This window comes from Osmia lignaria, chromosome 8 (assembly GCF_051020975.1).
Source record: "Osmia lignaria lignaria isolate PbOS001 chromosome 8, iyOsmLign1, whole genome shotgun sequence".
Taxonomy (NCBI): Eukaryota; Metazoa; Arthropoda; class Insecta; order Hymenoptera; family Megachilidae; genus Osmia; species Osmia lignaria.
Genome location: NC_135039.1, coordinates 14286598 through 14300605, shown reverse-complemented (window position 1 = coordinate 14300605; position 14008 = coordinate 14286598). Strand labels below are relative to the sequence as shown.

At 37.3% G+C, this 14008-nt stretch overlaps 2 long non-coding RNA genes across 5 annotated transcripts; both read right to left on the bottom strand.

Annotated features, from left to right (window-relative positions):
- Positions 1–6839: 6839 nt before the first annotated feature.
- LOC117606519 (uncharacterized) lies at positions 6840–8489 on the bottom strand. Its single transcript, XR_004581972.2, has 3 exons — positions 8365–8489; positions 7920–8275; positions 6840–7562 (listed from the first exon to the last, which is right to left on the bottom strand). It is a non-coding gene; the product is annotated as an uncharacterized LOC117606519 (long non-coding RNA).
- A 2178-nt stretch (positions 8490–10667) lies between these two features.
- On the bottom strand, positions 10668–12859 carry LOC117606518 (uncharacterized). 4 transcript variants are annotated; one of them, XR_004581970.2, is made up of 5 exons: positions 12570–12859; positions 12232–12467; positions 12063–12145; positions 11254–11895; positions 10668–11196 (listed from the first exon to the last, which is right to left on the bottom strand). It is a non-coding gene; the product is annotated as an uncharacterized LOC117606518 (long non-coding RNA). The 4 variants fall into 4 exon arrangements; XR_004581971.2 differs by having other exon boundaries at positions 10668–11328; positions 11434–11895; XR_013062529.1 differs by having other exon boundaries at positions 10668–11895; positions 11999–12145.
- Positions 12860–14008: the final 1149 nt, after the last annotated feature.

Here is a 14008-nt window from a genome sequence, read left to right as displayed (position 1 = left end):
TCTGTGACCCTGAAGACTGGAGAGACTTGTATCCTACCTGTAGCTTCGAGATTCAACTTCAGCCCGAGATTAAATATGGTGAACTTAACATTAAGGCTACCCGAGGCTAACTGTTACGAACAGATACAAATGGGCCATGAACTTTTGGACTAATTTGCACGACAAAAGATCCTGTCTCCTTCAGCATCAACACAGTTTCCAGTTTCGAATCACAATCAATACTAGAAGCGATCGGGTTGCAGGACGATCGGATTGCTCCCCCTAAGACGATCCTGTAACAGAACATACCGTTACTGGAAGATTCCATTACCGATACTGTAACGAGCCGGGGAATGCAGGATGCAGGAATACGGAATACTATAATGGCCGCGGGGAAAATGTAACGTCAATGGCGGGAAAACATGAGCGGATCGGTATCGCGCGATAATGTCATGGGGTTGAGATGTAATCGTAATCTGTGCTGGAGTGTCGCTATAAAAACATCATAGCTGTAGGACAGGTGGATCCTGGTGTTGTGGACGCTGGGAAGGGCAAACTTGACACCCTGGCTGTGACGTCGATGCACATTTGCGCGCGAATCTTTGCGTGGGCATGGGATTTCTTCGTCGGTAGCGGCGCCTATCCAATGCAGCATGTGAGTTTTGACATCAGAGTTTTGATTTTGGACGGAATTTCTAACAGAGGATGGGAAGGGGGGTAAAAGTAGTGACTTCTTTTTAATAATCTTTTCTTATTATATTGTTTGATACCACTTCTAGATTATTACTCATTTTTAGGATTGTTCACTTACTCTAAAATTCAGGTACCGGACACCCCTACTTATATTTCTATTATCATTTATTTTTTTACTCATACTACTTTAATTCCTTTATGCATTTCACGTTCGTCATCGTTACGCAGGAAAATTCCCTTTAGTGTATCGGAAATAACTGCAGCTCGCAACAATCTGTTGCTCGCGCCGAGTTACTTACCAGAGAAATGACAGGGGTTGGGGGGTGAGAATGATGGGTTGGAAAGTTGAAATTGAACGTAATCCAGTTTATTTCCATCGACAGAGCTAATTTTTCAAACGACAGCGAACTGCAGCTCTCAAAAATTATTACACGACTTCAATCGATCGATTGTAAGCATCGAAACACGGGCATTTCCGGTTTGTTAACGAGGAACGTGGAATGGTGTACCAGTTTTTTCTCCATGGCAGAATTAATTGCCATGCAGAAGTTGTTTTTTAAATATACCCTTTTGCGAGTGAAACTGCTGATTATGTAATTATAAGATTTAGTGAAATTATTTCCATTTTTTTTTTTGTATTTTTTGAACTGGTAATTGGTTCAGCTTTATTATTCGAGATTGAAATGAATATTCAATGTAGAAATTGAATAAGTTTTTAATACAGTTGTAATCTCAATTTTAATTTAATTTAAATTTAACAATTTGTTTCGGAATTTATTTCTTTACACAATTTCAAGACATAATTCTTGGAATGATTAAATTATTTTTATCTCTAAATTATTACATGGAAATTCAAGGTATTCTATGATAGTTATTTTTATGATTTTTTTTGCACTGTTGTCGATCTAATAATAAAGCTGAAATTGTTGGCTATCGATATTGATTCACTCTACACTCTACATCCATGTTGCTTAAAACGTTTAAGTATTAGAGCTGGAAAATTATTATCACCAATTACTGATGAGCTTTTAATATCCACTGTCGCTTTTATTTTAACGAGAAAATGTACCCGTCATTATTATTTGAATTGTGCGAAATTATTCTCCTGTCACAACAAAGTCATTTCGACTGTATTTATTTCAAAATATTCCTTTTAATCATAAATTTCCTTCCCCATTGTCAATGTGTAATTGTACCTTTCATCGAAATATACCTTACCAATTAAGTATTTTAATCTCAACAGTAACTGAATTACGCCCACGCAGCTCCAAATAACTTTATGAACGAACTTCCCACAGATTTTCCTGAAATTATGTAATATATTGAAACCCGGTACAGAAATATAGATTACAAAATCGTTTCTTCGGTCTCGTGAAAGGAATTCTAGTTTAATTTTGGTAGAGGAAGTTACTTTTAGATATTAATAATTTTATATTGATCATAGACTAATATCTTTTACCTTCTCCATTATTTTGCGTTGAAAACTTATTTTTTAAAATAAGGAAATTTTATCAAAAAAGGGCTCATAAATTTTCTAAAAAAAAATTCATAAAGGAGCATGTGGTCTCTCGACGTCAAATCAATCATTCTTTTTCCCTCCATGTCTTAAATTTTGTTTAATATGAGATCACGTGAAATTGAGGGGAGGGGAGGGAATTATTTAGAAAAAGGGACAGAATTTTGCAATTCTTATTTAGTTAAAAAAAAAAACATGAAATTTTTATCCAAACGAATTTTCATGAAGATTTTTAATTCAATCGAGTTAGAAGAAATATTTTGTTAGATTAATCGTGATCCATGGGTAAAGAAAAAAAAAAGAATACTCGTTTGGTTATTTTTCCACCCCCTAGAATTGCACGTTTCGTGTATAAATAACGATCCTCCTTATTCATGATTTTATTCTCACCAGGGAACATTGCTGTAAAACGGTTCCTTTTTCAATGCAAGATCCTCATTTCCTTTCCTTTTGTATCATGCTTGATCGCGGCTGAGAGTGATATTTATGGAGCACCATTCAACCAGACAATTTACAATAGCCTTTGAGAAATCGCTGAATTACCATTGGGAGAAATCATTTTGATTTGATCTTGTTTCGGAAGCTTCGAAGTTCCCTTCAAGAGAACTCGTTAACGAAGACTTTGAGAATGAGCGGAAACTTTAGATATTTCATTATTAAGTGTTCCTTAAATTATTTGACACCGACGATGGGTCTCGCAACTTTTCGTTCTCAAAAGACGAAACTTGGGAACGGGGAGACTCTGTTAAAACTTCACAAGTCTCTGACAATATTCCGTTGAATTATTTACTAGATAGGTCGGTAACTTGGTCTGCCTCAGGTAGTCAAGTCGTTTTATTACGACATTTTTTGCGACTGGAGGTGTATCAGGGATTTACAGGTCACCTTACGTATTCGTTGCAATCAGTACGTGTCACCGGCTGTCTAGACCATTTAAACGTGACTTAAATCGCGAATCATCAGCATAATTTGGTAGATATCGAGGTTGGACTTAGGTCTGTTAGGTATTCCACTTGATAAAATCTTAGCATGCTTTTATTTTTATTCTGCTTTCATCACACTCCATACAACTAAAGTGCAACGTTCAGATATGCATCTGAAACCACTTGGTTACTTCTTCCATGTTGATTCGCGACCGTGAACAAAATGGCGACCGCGACGCATCGACGGGCCATCGTGTTTCCTTCTAAGTTTACGAGAAAGGGAAGCCGGTCGTGTTGTGTAATCAGATTGCCAACTAATGGGTAACGTCGGATGAAAATAATTGCTTTATCGCGTTGCCGATATTCTCTCGACAAACGCATCAGCTTCATTACACGTGCAGGACATTATGCGTTCCATCGGAACTTCCCTACCGGAAACTGTCTCAAACGATAACCTCAACTTGACACATTTGTACTAGGCTAACTTTGTTCATCTACGTGATGGATTATAATCCATGTTTCGAGAGGGTACTAATAGAGTACTTCCTGTTGAATGGTGTCTCCATATTAGATTCAAAATTGTTTAATTAATGTGACAATGAGGTTAGGATTTCTATGAAATCTTTGGTTGATGTTTGGGCCATTTTCAATTTTGCATTTAGGCAAAGTCTTGAAACTTGAGGCAATGTACAATTAAGCCCCTTGATCCCTGGTTTACAGGATCAGTGCCCTAACCTCAAAGCTACAGAGACTTACAGTGCCAAAGTAGACTTAAATAGATCTAACCTTGAATCTTGCGTTTGTGTAAAGTCTTAAAAGTTAGGGAGGTAATTACTTAATGTCAAATCAGACCTAACCTGGTCTTACAACCGTGCTTTAGGATTCCCAGAGTTTGCTGACCCATTTCATAATATTTGGTAGGCACGTGGTAAAAGACAAGGAAGAATGTTTCCCATAAATTCTTTCAAGTTTTCCACAGAGGGGACCAGAGTAATGGAGAATGTGCTTCCACTCCTCACGAATCGATAGCACGTTTTCATGATCTTAATAGAGGAAGCCTGCAGGACCAGTTCGGTAAAGTCGTAAAATCGAAAGTGAAAATACAAAGACGTCGCCACCCTATCTCAGGAAGAAATCTCATTTTCTGCTATTGCCATCCGTAAGATCTACTCTGGACCTTCGTTTATTCGTTTCCAGTGTTTTTGGCCCGTAGGGATCGGATGGTCGGACCTTCGATTCTTGTAGGGTCTTGATTACTTCCCTTGTGATTGCTTCAGATTTCGACGAATCCGTTAAAATTGTTACTTCGTGAATTCCGTAGATTGTCACACGTTTAATGTTGAATAATTCCACGATTTCCGAAGTTCCGCGTGAAAAACGTTCAAAATTGCAAATCGTTCGCTGTCATATCGGTTAGAATTCCAATTTTCCACCGTCAGAATTCCCGGAATCCTGGCGGAGTCCAATTGTGCGGGGCACGAGGAGGTGTCGTAATACGAATCTGTCGGTGACACGCCGACGACCAAAGGGTGCGGGTCAAGGGCGGGAGTCAAGTTCGAAAGCGATTCAATTAGCGACCATTACGCTTAATGATCAAGAAATAAATGCTACTGGAATCCCAAGGGGTGGAATCCTTTGTACATCCGAATTCTACGATCCTTTGTGTCATCCGAGACTCGTAGTCGTCCAAGATAATTTAACTCGAACAAGAATTCATAAAGCATATTACATAAACAAATAATTTAATGATAATTTAAACGTCGATTTTGGGCTTTGAATATTATTTGCTTTGCTTTGCATTCATACGAAGCTTTCGAAGTTGCGGTTCCTTTGTATTTGGTTCAATATCAATATGTCCTCGTTGTCATAAAATTATGGATGACATTTCCAGAAGGTACGTCCACAATTATTGGACGACCACTTTGCCCAGTGACTCTTACACATTTCCATAGAGTGAACAGAATTTCCATTTATTACTGAGAACGAGTTTACTCAAATTTTCATTAGTGACCAAAGAGCAACATAAGCAAATAAGAGCTTCTTGTAAATTTTCTTAATTACTTTAATGAAGTCTAACATACATAGCTTAGGATGAACGAAAGAGATTTTTCTTCCCTCCAAAATCTACCCCTACTATTCCTCCCTCCGTCGCGTGTAATGGACACGTTGACCTCCATCCTCGCGAGATTGCGTTGTTCCTTCATCCCCCACGAATGAGTGTTTCACCGCGATAAAACGGTTCATTTGTCCAATCCGTGATTTCGCTACATATGTGACAAATACAGAATTTCTATAAAAGCAGGGAATTATCGAGCTGCTACTGTGTATGGTATGTGAATTTCCACACCTAATAAGAGGAATCGTGAGAGTAGAAATGAGGATGAACAGTGCTAGCCTAGATGGGCAGCTGTGCCTGCAGGGATGCAACATATACGTGGTCCTACAAGCAGCAGGCACTTGAGAGCATCCTTGAATAGCAGTATGCAGATGCTGTATTCATCTGGTTAGTATGAATGGGTAGATGGATTCTCTCTCGCATATTTCATTACTCTTTGTATCCATTGACTCTTAGGTTGAATTCACACTGGGCAAGTGGCAGGCCCTACTGTCCTTACCAGTACCTAGGCAAGGTCCTTGGGGCGAACAATATGTCCCATCTTTAACTCTTTCTATCCTTTGAGTCCAGAGTAGTCTTGCTCAATGTAAACTCGGCCTCAGGCCAACACCTGATAATTTTAATATTGCTCTTGTACCATCACTTAATCTAATGAATCCTTTAATTAAGCATTAATAGGAAATTGATGGGGATGAATTGATTCCAAGTCCAACAATTTTTATAATAATTTTCAGAGAGGTACTATGCACAATGGAATTCAATGATTCAATGGGTGCATGTGCGTATATCTGTATGTGGGAGTAACACAGACCGTCAAGACATGCGGTTGCTTTAATTTCAATTCGTTGTTGCTTCAACAGAGATTTAATTAACTTCCCCCGTTAATGAAACACGTGGTTTATCACCTCTAACAATCTGCTATCACGGTTTGGTTGAAATACCTTTGCTTTGAGACTGTTCTGTATTCATTGTCTGTTCGTTGCTTGTATTACAATGTTGACATTTTGAGAAATCTGCTGATATGTTGCTGTTAGAATTAACGTTAATTAGAAAACTGTTGTTTGATAACTTTTCTAGGTTCTGTGAATTATTTTGTACATCTCAATATGTTGTTAATTATTTGGGAAATTGAAGGTCTCTAATGGGCACAATTTTCACAGATGAAAAGTTTTAAAAATAACATTTAATATTTCAGATGTTTTTGATAGGACAAATATTGAAATGAATATTTCGTTTAATATAAAAGCTACAAAATATATATTGTGTAAATATTGGTAGCGTGTACTATAGATTGAAAAATCAACGCGAAAAACGTGAGAAAAATTCATATTATCAAAGTGGAATAAGATTTATTCGTGGTATGGATTGGAATATATGAATAGTGTATTGTAATTCTTTTTATTTTTTAGGTTAGGATAATCCATTATTTCTACTCGTTTGAGGTTAGGAAATTCAGATATTTATATTTTTGAGGTTAGATAGTAAAAACTAATCCATTATTTCTACAATTTCCAGATTACAAAACAAAATATTGGTATTTCATCGTTCTTTATTTTTGAAGTTAGGTCAATTCATTATTTCTACAACTTTTCATTAAAAAATTGTTAAAATTGGTGATAATAATACTTTTTAGATTAAGTAGCTGTTCAATTTTCAAATTTAAAAAATTAAAGCCACCAAATAATTCGAGAGAAACTTAAAATCGATTTTCATCTAACGTTTCTAAGATTTCCCTCGATTTCCGCGAAAATTGAACGTATTTTCCGCACGCTATGAATTTATGCAACAACTTCTCAGCAAGCTGGCAACTTTTTCAGCCGTAAAATACGAATTATGTCGAAGCTTTCAGATAAAGTACAGATCTTATTTCGAATGAAGTCCGTGATAAAAATATATCACATCCTTTGACTGAAATCTGGAAACACTTTCTTTGATCAAGTTTAACTTCCGCCAGTTTCTGCTTTCGTGAACCCAACTGTATTTTCATTGTGAAGCTTCTCCTGTACTTTCAGACACTGTTATTCCATTTACCTTTAATTAACTCCATGAAAGTTATTACTTCTTCGTTCATCCTTAATGTTATTACAAATTTACGTTCAATTTTCCCTGATAAGCTTCTGTTAATACCAAAGTCATTTCTCTTCGCGATAAAAGTGTCTTTCAATGGCCGATATCTAATTTACTTTTTAAGACAAAGCTTTCGTTGAATTTTTAATAAGTCATAACCTCAAAAATTTAATTTTTATATTCGCTATTTATACGGCACTCTTTGTTTAGAAATTGTTTCGTCAGGAAATGGTCCTTTATGGCATCAGATAACGAAATTACTGAATTCCTGCGGGGAAAAGTTAACCTTTTAATACCCATTTCGATGATAATACTTGCGTAGATTACGATACTGCTGTATCGATTTTTAGACAGTGGTTTCTGCGTGTATCACTGACGAGCAATTTTCATTCCTATAACTAAATCGTCCAAATTAAATCCATAGCTTAGTTATAGTATTAGCGTGAATTACTTAGGATTAGAATTAACCTAACCTCAAAATTATGCAACTAATGAGCCATTCCGTGACTTAAAAAATAAAAATCTCAATAAACTATAATAAATCTGCCTCAAAATACAGAAAGACCATAAGGGTTATCTAATTTTTCTCTGATAGATCAAGAATAAGTAACTTACTATTACAAACCTTTCTATGCGCCCTTCTACTCAATGAACTGATTATAAAGTTCAAAGGCAGTGTCAATAATTTATCAATCCATCGTGCATCCTTCTAGTCGATTTAGTTTTATTTTTCTTTCGAACCGGAACGAACGCGTACGAGGGATCATAAAATGAAAGCTGCCCCCGTGTACCATGGCTATCCGTCGGCTTATCTGTCTCTATAATCGTCCCCGTCCTCTTATCTGACAGTTCATTTCTCTATTGGCACAATGATACCGTGTATCCCTTTTCCTTTTATACACACCCATTCACATAGATTCTTGATAACTCGAAGGGAACGTATGATCGAATGCAGCTATGTGGCTCTAGGCAGGTCACGTTCTGAAATGTTTAGCACACAGGGAATTTCTGAGTCATCTAAATGCAAATTTTCGCCTGAAACAGCGGGTTCACTTTTCTAAGGAGCTAACCGACTGTTTTTCTGCTGTGCAGAATTTAATATCCTCTAGGAAGTTGTTTTTAGGTACATATTGAAAAGAAAACTATAATTCTGTTCAATATATCACGTTGCTTCAAAAATAATAGCAGTTCCCTCCAATTTTGAGGTTAGAATGATCCATTATTCTTATTACAATAGGTTGTGAACAGAAAGTGGCATTTAATTTTAAGCTTTATATCGTTGCAGTAAAGGGTTTATAATTTAAAGAGGTTATGTTCAAGATTTCCTGCTATTATTATTATTGGCTCACCATTTTTTTTTAAAAGGATGATGAAAGGCACGAAAACTGGCTTTGAAAAAGTTAATTTAGCACTTTCTGCTTTTTTGTACCCCTGCCGGATTGATGCGCATTGGAATTGCACCCCGGAGAGGTTCAACGGCGACAAACAGCCTCGGGCGTCGAATAAATTATCCGGAAACGCGAGGGAAGCCTCTACACTTGTCCCGGGTTAATTTATTCCTGCTACCGGTGTTACTGTTTCCTTGACTATCCTTGGGAGGACACGTGGTATACCGGCACGCCAGTACCGTCCGTCTAATTAAACTCCTCCGTCCAATTTTCACCTAATAAACCTTGGATAGCTGTGACAAGTTATCTTCCATCAGTGATACGGTCAATGAAACTTGGTGGAATAGAAAGAAATTTCAATGGAGATAGTGGAAATGGAATGGGGCCAGATCTGTTACCATTCAGTTAAGACAGGGAGGGTCTTGAGTCCTTTGAGCAGGTTTTATGGCAATTTCTTTCATGGGATCTAATTAAAGAGACACTTGGAGCATTTAAACTCTAGAAAAGATCACTAAATACTTCTAATTTATTAAGTTAATTGGCAGAGCACTATAGATGCTTATGACTAATTGTGAGTTAGGCCTGGGTGAGATATACTAAATTTGGGTGTTTAAGCTAAAATCATTTAGTATATGTAATTGGTACCTACAGACCTTGAGACAATTCTCTGAGGTTCTTAATTTTCCAAATTAGTTTGCTGAGTACATTAGCACACAGAGACCTATTAACCGAGTATTCTTAAATTGTTTTCCCAAGTGACCGAACGAAGCTTCTTCTCGCAGTTCATGAGATTCCTCAAGGTCAAGATTGTCTCCTGAAGGATTTTAAACACAGTTTCTCTGAAATTAAATCCACGTCTTATCCGTGGAATGACGATCCGGAGGAGGAAGCTCGAGTAATTCTCCGGCAGCTCAAGGCTACCCTTCCGTCCCTTCAAACGTAAGCTCACCAAAGACGTTCCACGTGGCTGGAAGTCACGTTTCTCAACAATTAATCGAACAAATATCAAGCGTTGAGATCAGAACGCGTCCTTGTTGAAATCCATTAAGAACGGATCAGATGGACCGTCGCGTCGTGTATCAAAGAAGGAAAGCACAGAGGACAGTTTCGATCGATATGCAATTAACGTCCGAGACTCGTGGAATAATAGGGTTGCAACGTATCCGGGACAAATATTTGTTTTCGCAAACAAACGAGTGCAACGAGAAAGCCAGCAATGATATTTTTTTACCGAGCTTCGCGGATCGTCCTGTAATACACGTGTTACGAATTTTATTTTCACCTTGGTCGAAGCTTGTTTTCAATTTTCCTATACGTGCCTGTCCACTGTAAATCTTCCCAAGAATACAGAATATCGATGAAATACCTAAAAAAATACGCTAAATACCTTGAATTTTCTATGCTAACTGAAGGGCACTAAAGGTACTTATAGCCTTGCTTTAGGTCCAGCAAAGGGCTTTAGGGATGAGATTAGGCCAAGATGGGATTTTATAGTAAATATTGATTCGAATAGTATTTTAATGATCAAAAATAATTCTGTGGTGAAAATATAAGGACTATGATTTTATTTACCAATCCAATGGTTGGATGACGATCAATTGGGCAAAGACGTTGGTAGAGTTTTTCATTTCTATCATGGAAGTCGTTTAATGTACAGTGTGTCTTAGAGGTTGAATTATTCATCTGTTTGACTTGCAAAAATCGGTTTTGCCAACGGACGAGGCTAATCCAATTTGTCGGAGCTGAGGTGTTGAATGATTTAACTACGGGGGCAAACTAATTTCCCGTCCCTAAGGAATAGAATAATTCAAATCCTAAATCGTATCTTCGGGGTCCAGGTAGCAAAGTGATTTAACTGGTCAAACAAGATAAGCCTAAGATCATCAACACCACCTTTGAAAATGATTTACATTTATTCTAAAAATTGAAAACAATTTCTAAACATTTTCAGTTTCACATTATATGTTTAAATTGTTTCTTTTTCACATTGTTATTATTAATATATGAAAGATCAGCTGCCCCAGCAGATCTCAAATTTCTCTTTTTCTCTAAAATTGTAAAAAAGCACTTCTTTGATGGGACGAGACCTTTGATATTTATTTGATTGCAGAAGTACAATGACAAAACACCATTGTAACTCTAGCCAAGGCAGGAGGCGTAGGTTGAAAGAGATGTACATACATTGATCGATTCCGAATAAATGTTTCGTATTAAAATCAATATATACATTTTTATACAGAGGTTTATTTGCAAAGGTTCGTCAAAAGGAGGATTTATTAAACAGAGTAAAACTGTACGTTGAATTTTTTATTTAACACGTGGAGTACTATTATTATTCTGACTTTTTCACCTTCCCACTTGTTTTATGAAGCTTTTAATTATGGTTCTGCTTTTTTTTTATTAGTAGAATTAGTAATGTAACCAAATCTCAAAGATGTAACTGTTTCTTCCAAATTAACAATCATTTAACCTCATTTTAATTTTTTAAGGAATAACATTTCTTTTTATACATATCTACGACAATTATTCTTCTTATTAATAGTACAGCTTCCTTTGTAACGAAATACGTACCTTTCAACGTTATTTCATCTCGTGAAGCAGGTAATACCCTTTCCCATTCGCTGGCTGGATTTTTTCCCCAGGTAACTTGAGCATATTAAAGAGAGAGAAATGATAATGAAACATTTCCTTCCATTTTATTCGGTCGCGAGAATAACACTGGCTTTATAGGAACCGTATATATCTTCTTACTATCGTTATTTGTTCCGTGAGAGAGTTATTAAGTCACGTATTCCAGCCACGTTGATCCAAGGAGTATCATAATCCCATAATTATTCCTATCCTAGCAATAATTACTGGAGAAACGGGGCTTCGTTATGAGAGAACTTTTGGTTCTGCTGGATTTCATTAACAACACCTCTGGGGATAATTTTCGCAGCGCCCGCTGCCACGAATTTAAGCGCCGACGAATTACTCCTTTCTGTTAATCCGCCATTTAGCTTCCACTTGGATTTTGAAGAACGAGCAAACGGCTGCGTTTGTTCCAGTCTTTTAATCCACGATTCCAATTCCAGGCAATAACCTTTTTCCCCTCGACGAAATTTGTTTCTGACAAAAAAAGCTGTTCCACTCGATTGCTCCTGCTTCCATGTGCCACGTGGGAAGTTTCCAGTTGTCGAGCACATTTCATTTGACATTACCAATCCAGGGTGGCTGTTTATGGTTGAGGAATGAAAATTAATTCTTTTTATTGCTTCGTATGCTTTAGGAGGTACTTTCGTTGTTTTGAATTTGATAAAGTAATATAGCATCGTACATATTTTTTATATTCTAAGAAGTTCCTTGTTAAGAAAAAATATCCAGGGAACCGTTGTACAAACCTTGAGGCTAGAAACGAAGGGTCGGTTTACAGGAATGAAAATTTTGTTTGTTTCGATGGGAGAATCATCCTAACCAAACGAGTCTAGGGCAGAAAGCAGAGATGAAAGGATCACGTATCTGTAAAACAGCGTTCAATGGGAGCACAAGCTACCTGTTGACTGAACTCACAGAATCGAAGTACGTCTCTGCGTGGGTGGACAGAAAAATGCAGGAGCTTTTGAATTGAGCACAAAACACTGCTTTTTGCTCGTTGAATTCTAAAGGTTTCATGTTTTCCAATTTTCAGACAGTTTCGTCAATACTTTTTCCCGAGATCGATATAAACTTAATTCCTAACTCTGATCTGACATCTTTGTGTTCTGATCCCTTTCCCTGTTGCAAGCTTCAAATGTGTAAAGTGTGCTCTAGAAATTGTACGGATTGGTTTAATTATTGTTTTGAACAAGTATTGCAATAAAAATTAATTTATAGTGAAAGAAATCCACTGATATCCAAATCAATTTTACTTTGAGTATTCAACTCTCGGACGGCGGACCATGAAGAGAGCCCTGATTTTAATTTAATCTCGCATTACTTTCATTTATTAAATTTCACGTTGTTCCTTTGAGAATTATTCTTCCAATATATGAAACTCTTTCGTTTAATTAATAAAAATTGGAATTTATTTCCGATTCTATATTTTTATCAATTCTAACAGGTTCTATGCAGAACCCTCTATGATCCTCAGAATCATTTGAACGAAATATCAAACTTCCTGCCCTAGAAACGTCACGATATTAAACGTTCAATCCTACTCGATAACCTACAATTTTTCCATCGACATCTCTTCGATTCGACCTTAAAGCTGAACCTTCATGCCTCAACGGTGTAATAACTTGCAACTCCTCCGCCATCACACCTACACCTACTTAAATCACAAATTCCTTCTCCCTTCCAATTTTTTCACAACGCCTCCTTTATTTTCCAGAAAAATGTCAAAGTCGTTAGCAAACGCCTATCAATAAAAATTTTAAGGGTTATGACTTTTTCATTGGAAGTCTAAATTACAAAGTGTCATGTTCGAGGCTACATGATCCGAGACTAAATGAAACTCATGTAAAATTTAATTATTTAGAGAGTACATTTAATTATTTGAAGAGAACCGCAAAGTGAGGTTATTAATGTCACAGAGAATCCAGTTATCGAGGTGGAGCGAGAGAAAATTGCCCGGCAAATCAGCCGAAGCTGTGTGCCGTCGCCTCCTTTAAACTCACGCTTCGTCTCGCTTGTTGGAGACCTTTTTTTTCTACGTCAATAATTTTCTCAAAGCAGCGAAGAAATATCATAGTCTGAAAGCTACCTTGGGTTTACATCGAGTGATGGACGCTTTGAGTTAGCTTCCGCTGTCACGTGGGACCTAGATGGCGCATTGTTGGACCTAAAATGCTTTCAACTATAATTAAGGTCTATAGTGATTGGCCTGATTATATCTTTCCACGATTAAGCGTTAATTCAATGTGTTTCTTGAGATTGAAGCTTAATTGCCATCAAAGGATAACGTCTCCTTGTTGTATTTACAGACCGTGGGAATAGAGGTGCGGGTAACCAACGAGGTGCCCGCAACCACGACAGAGGAGAACGTACTGAAGGATGCAGCACCACCCTGGGCAACAATGTCGGTTCTCAACAGTCGAACCTCCCCGCCAACCCCTACGAATCCCCATCCGCAATATCTATCTCCGCACGTGTTTCAAGGGCGGAACTCATTGTGCTGCACCAACGGTAAGACCTTTACCTTAATAGAAGGTGGATGCGAGTGCTTTGAGCTTCGCTAATTCGGCTTAGGATCAAGGATAGTTAATTTAACATCTAATTTATTGGATTTGACTTCTGTCATGTTGCAGATTACACTTTGCGTCGGAGACGTCCAATGACTCTTCGGATTGGACCACGGTTGAGTCTTCCA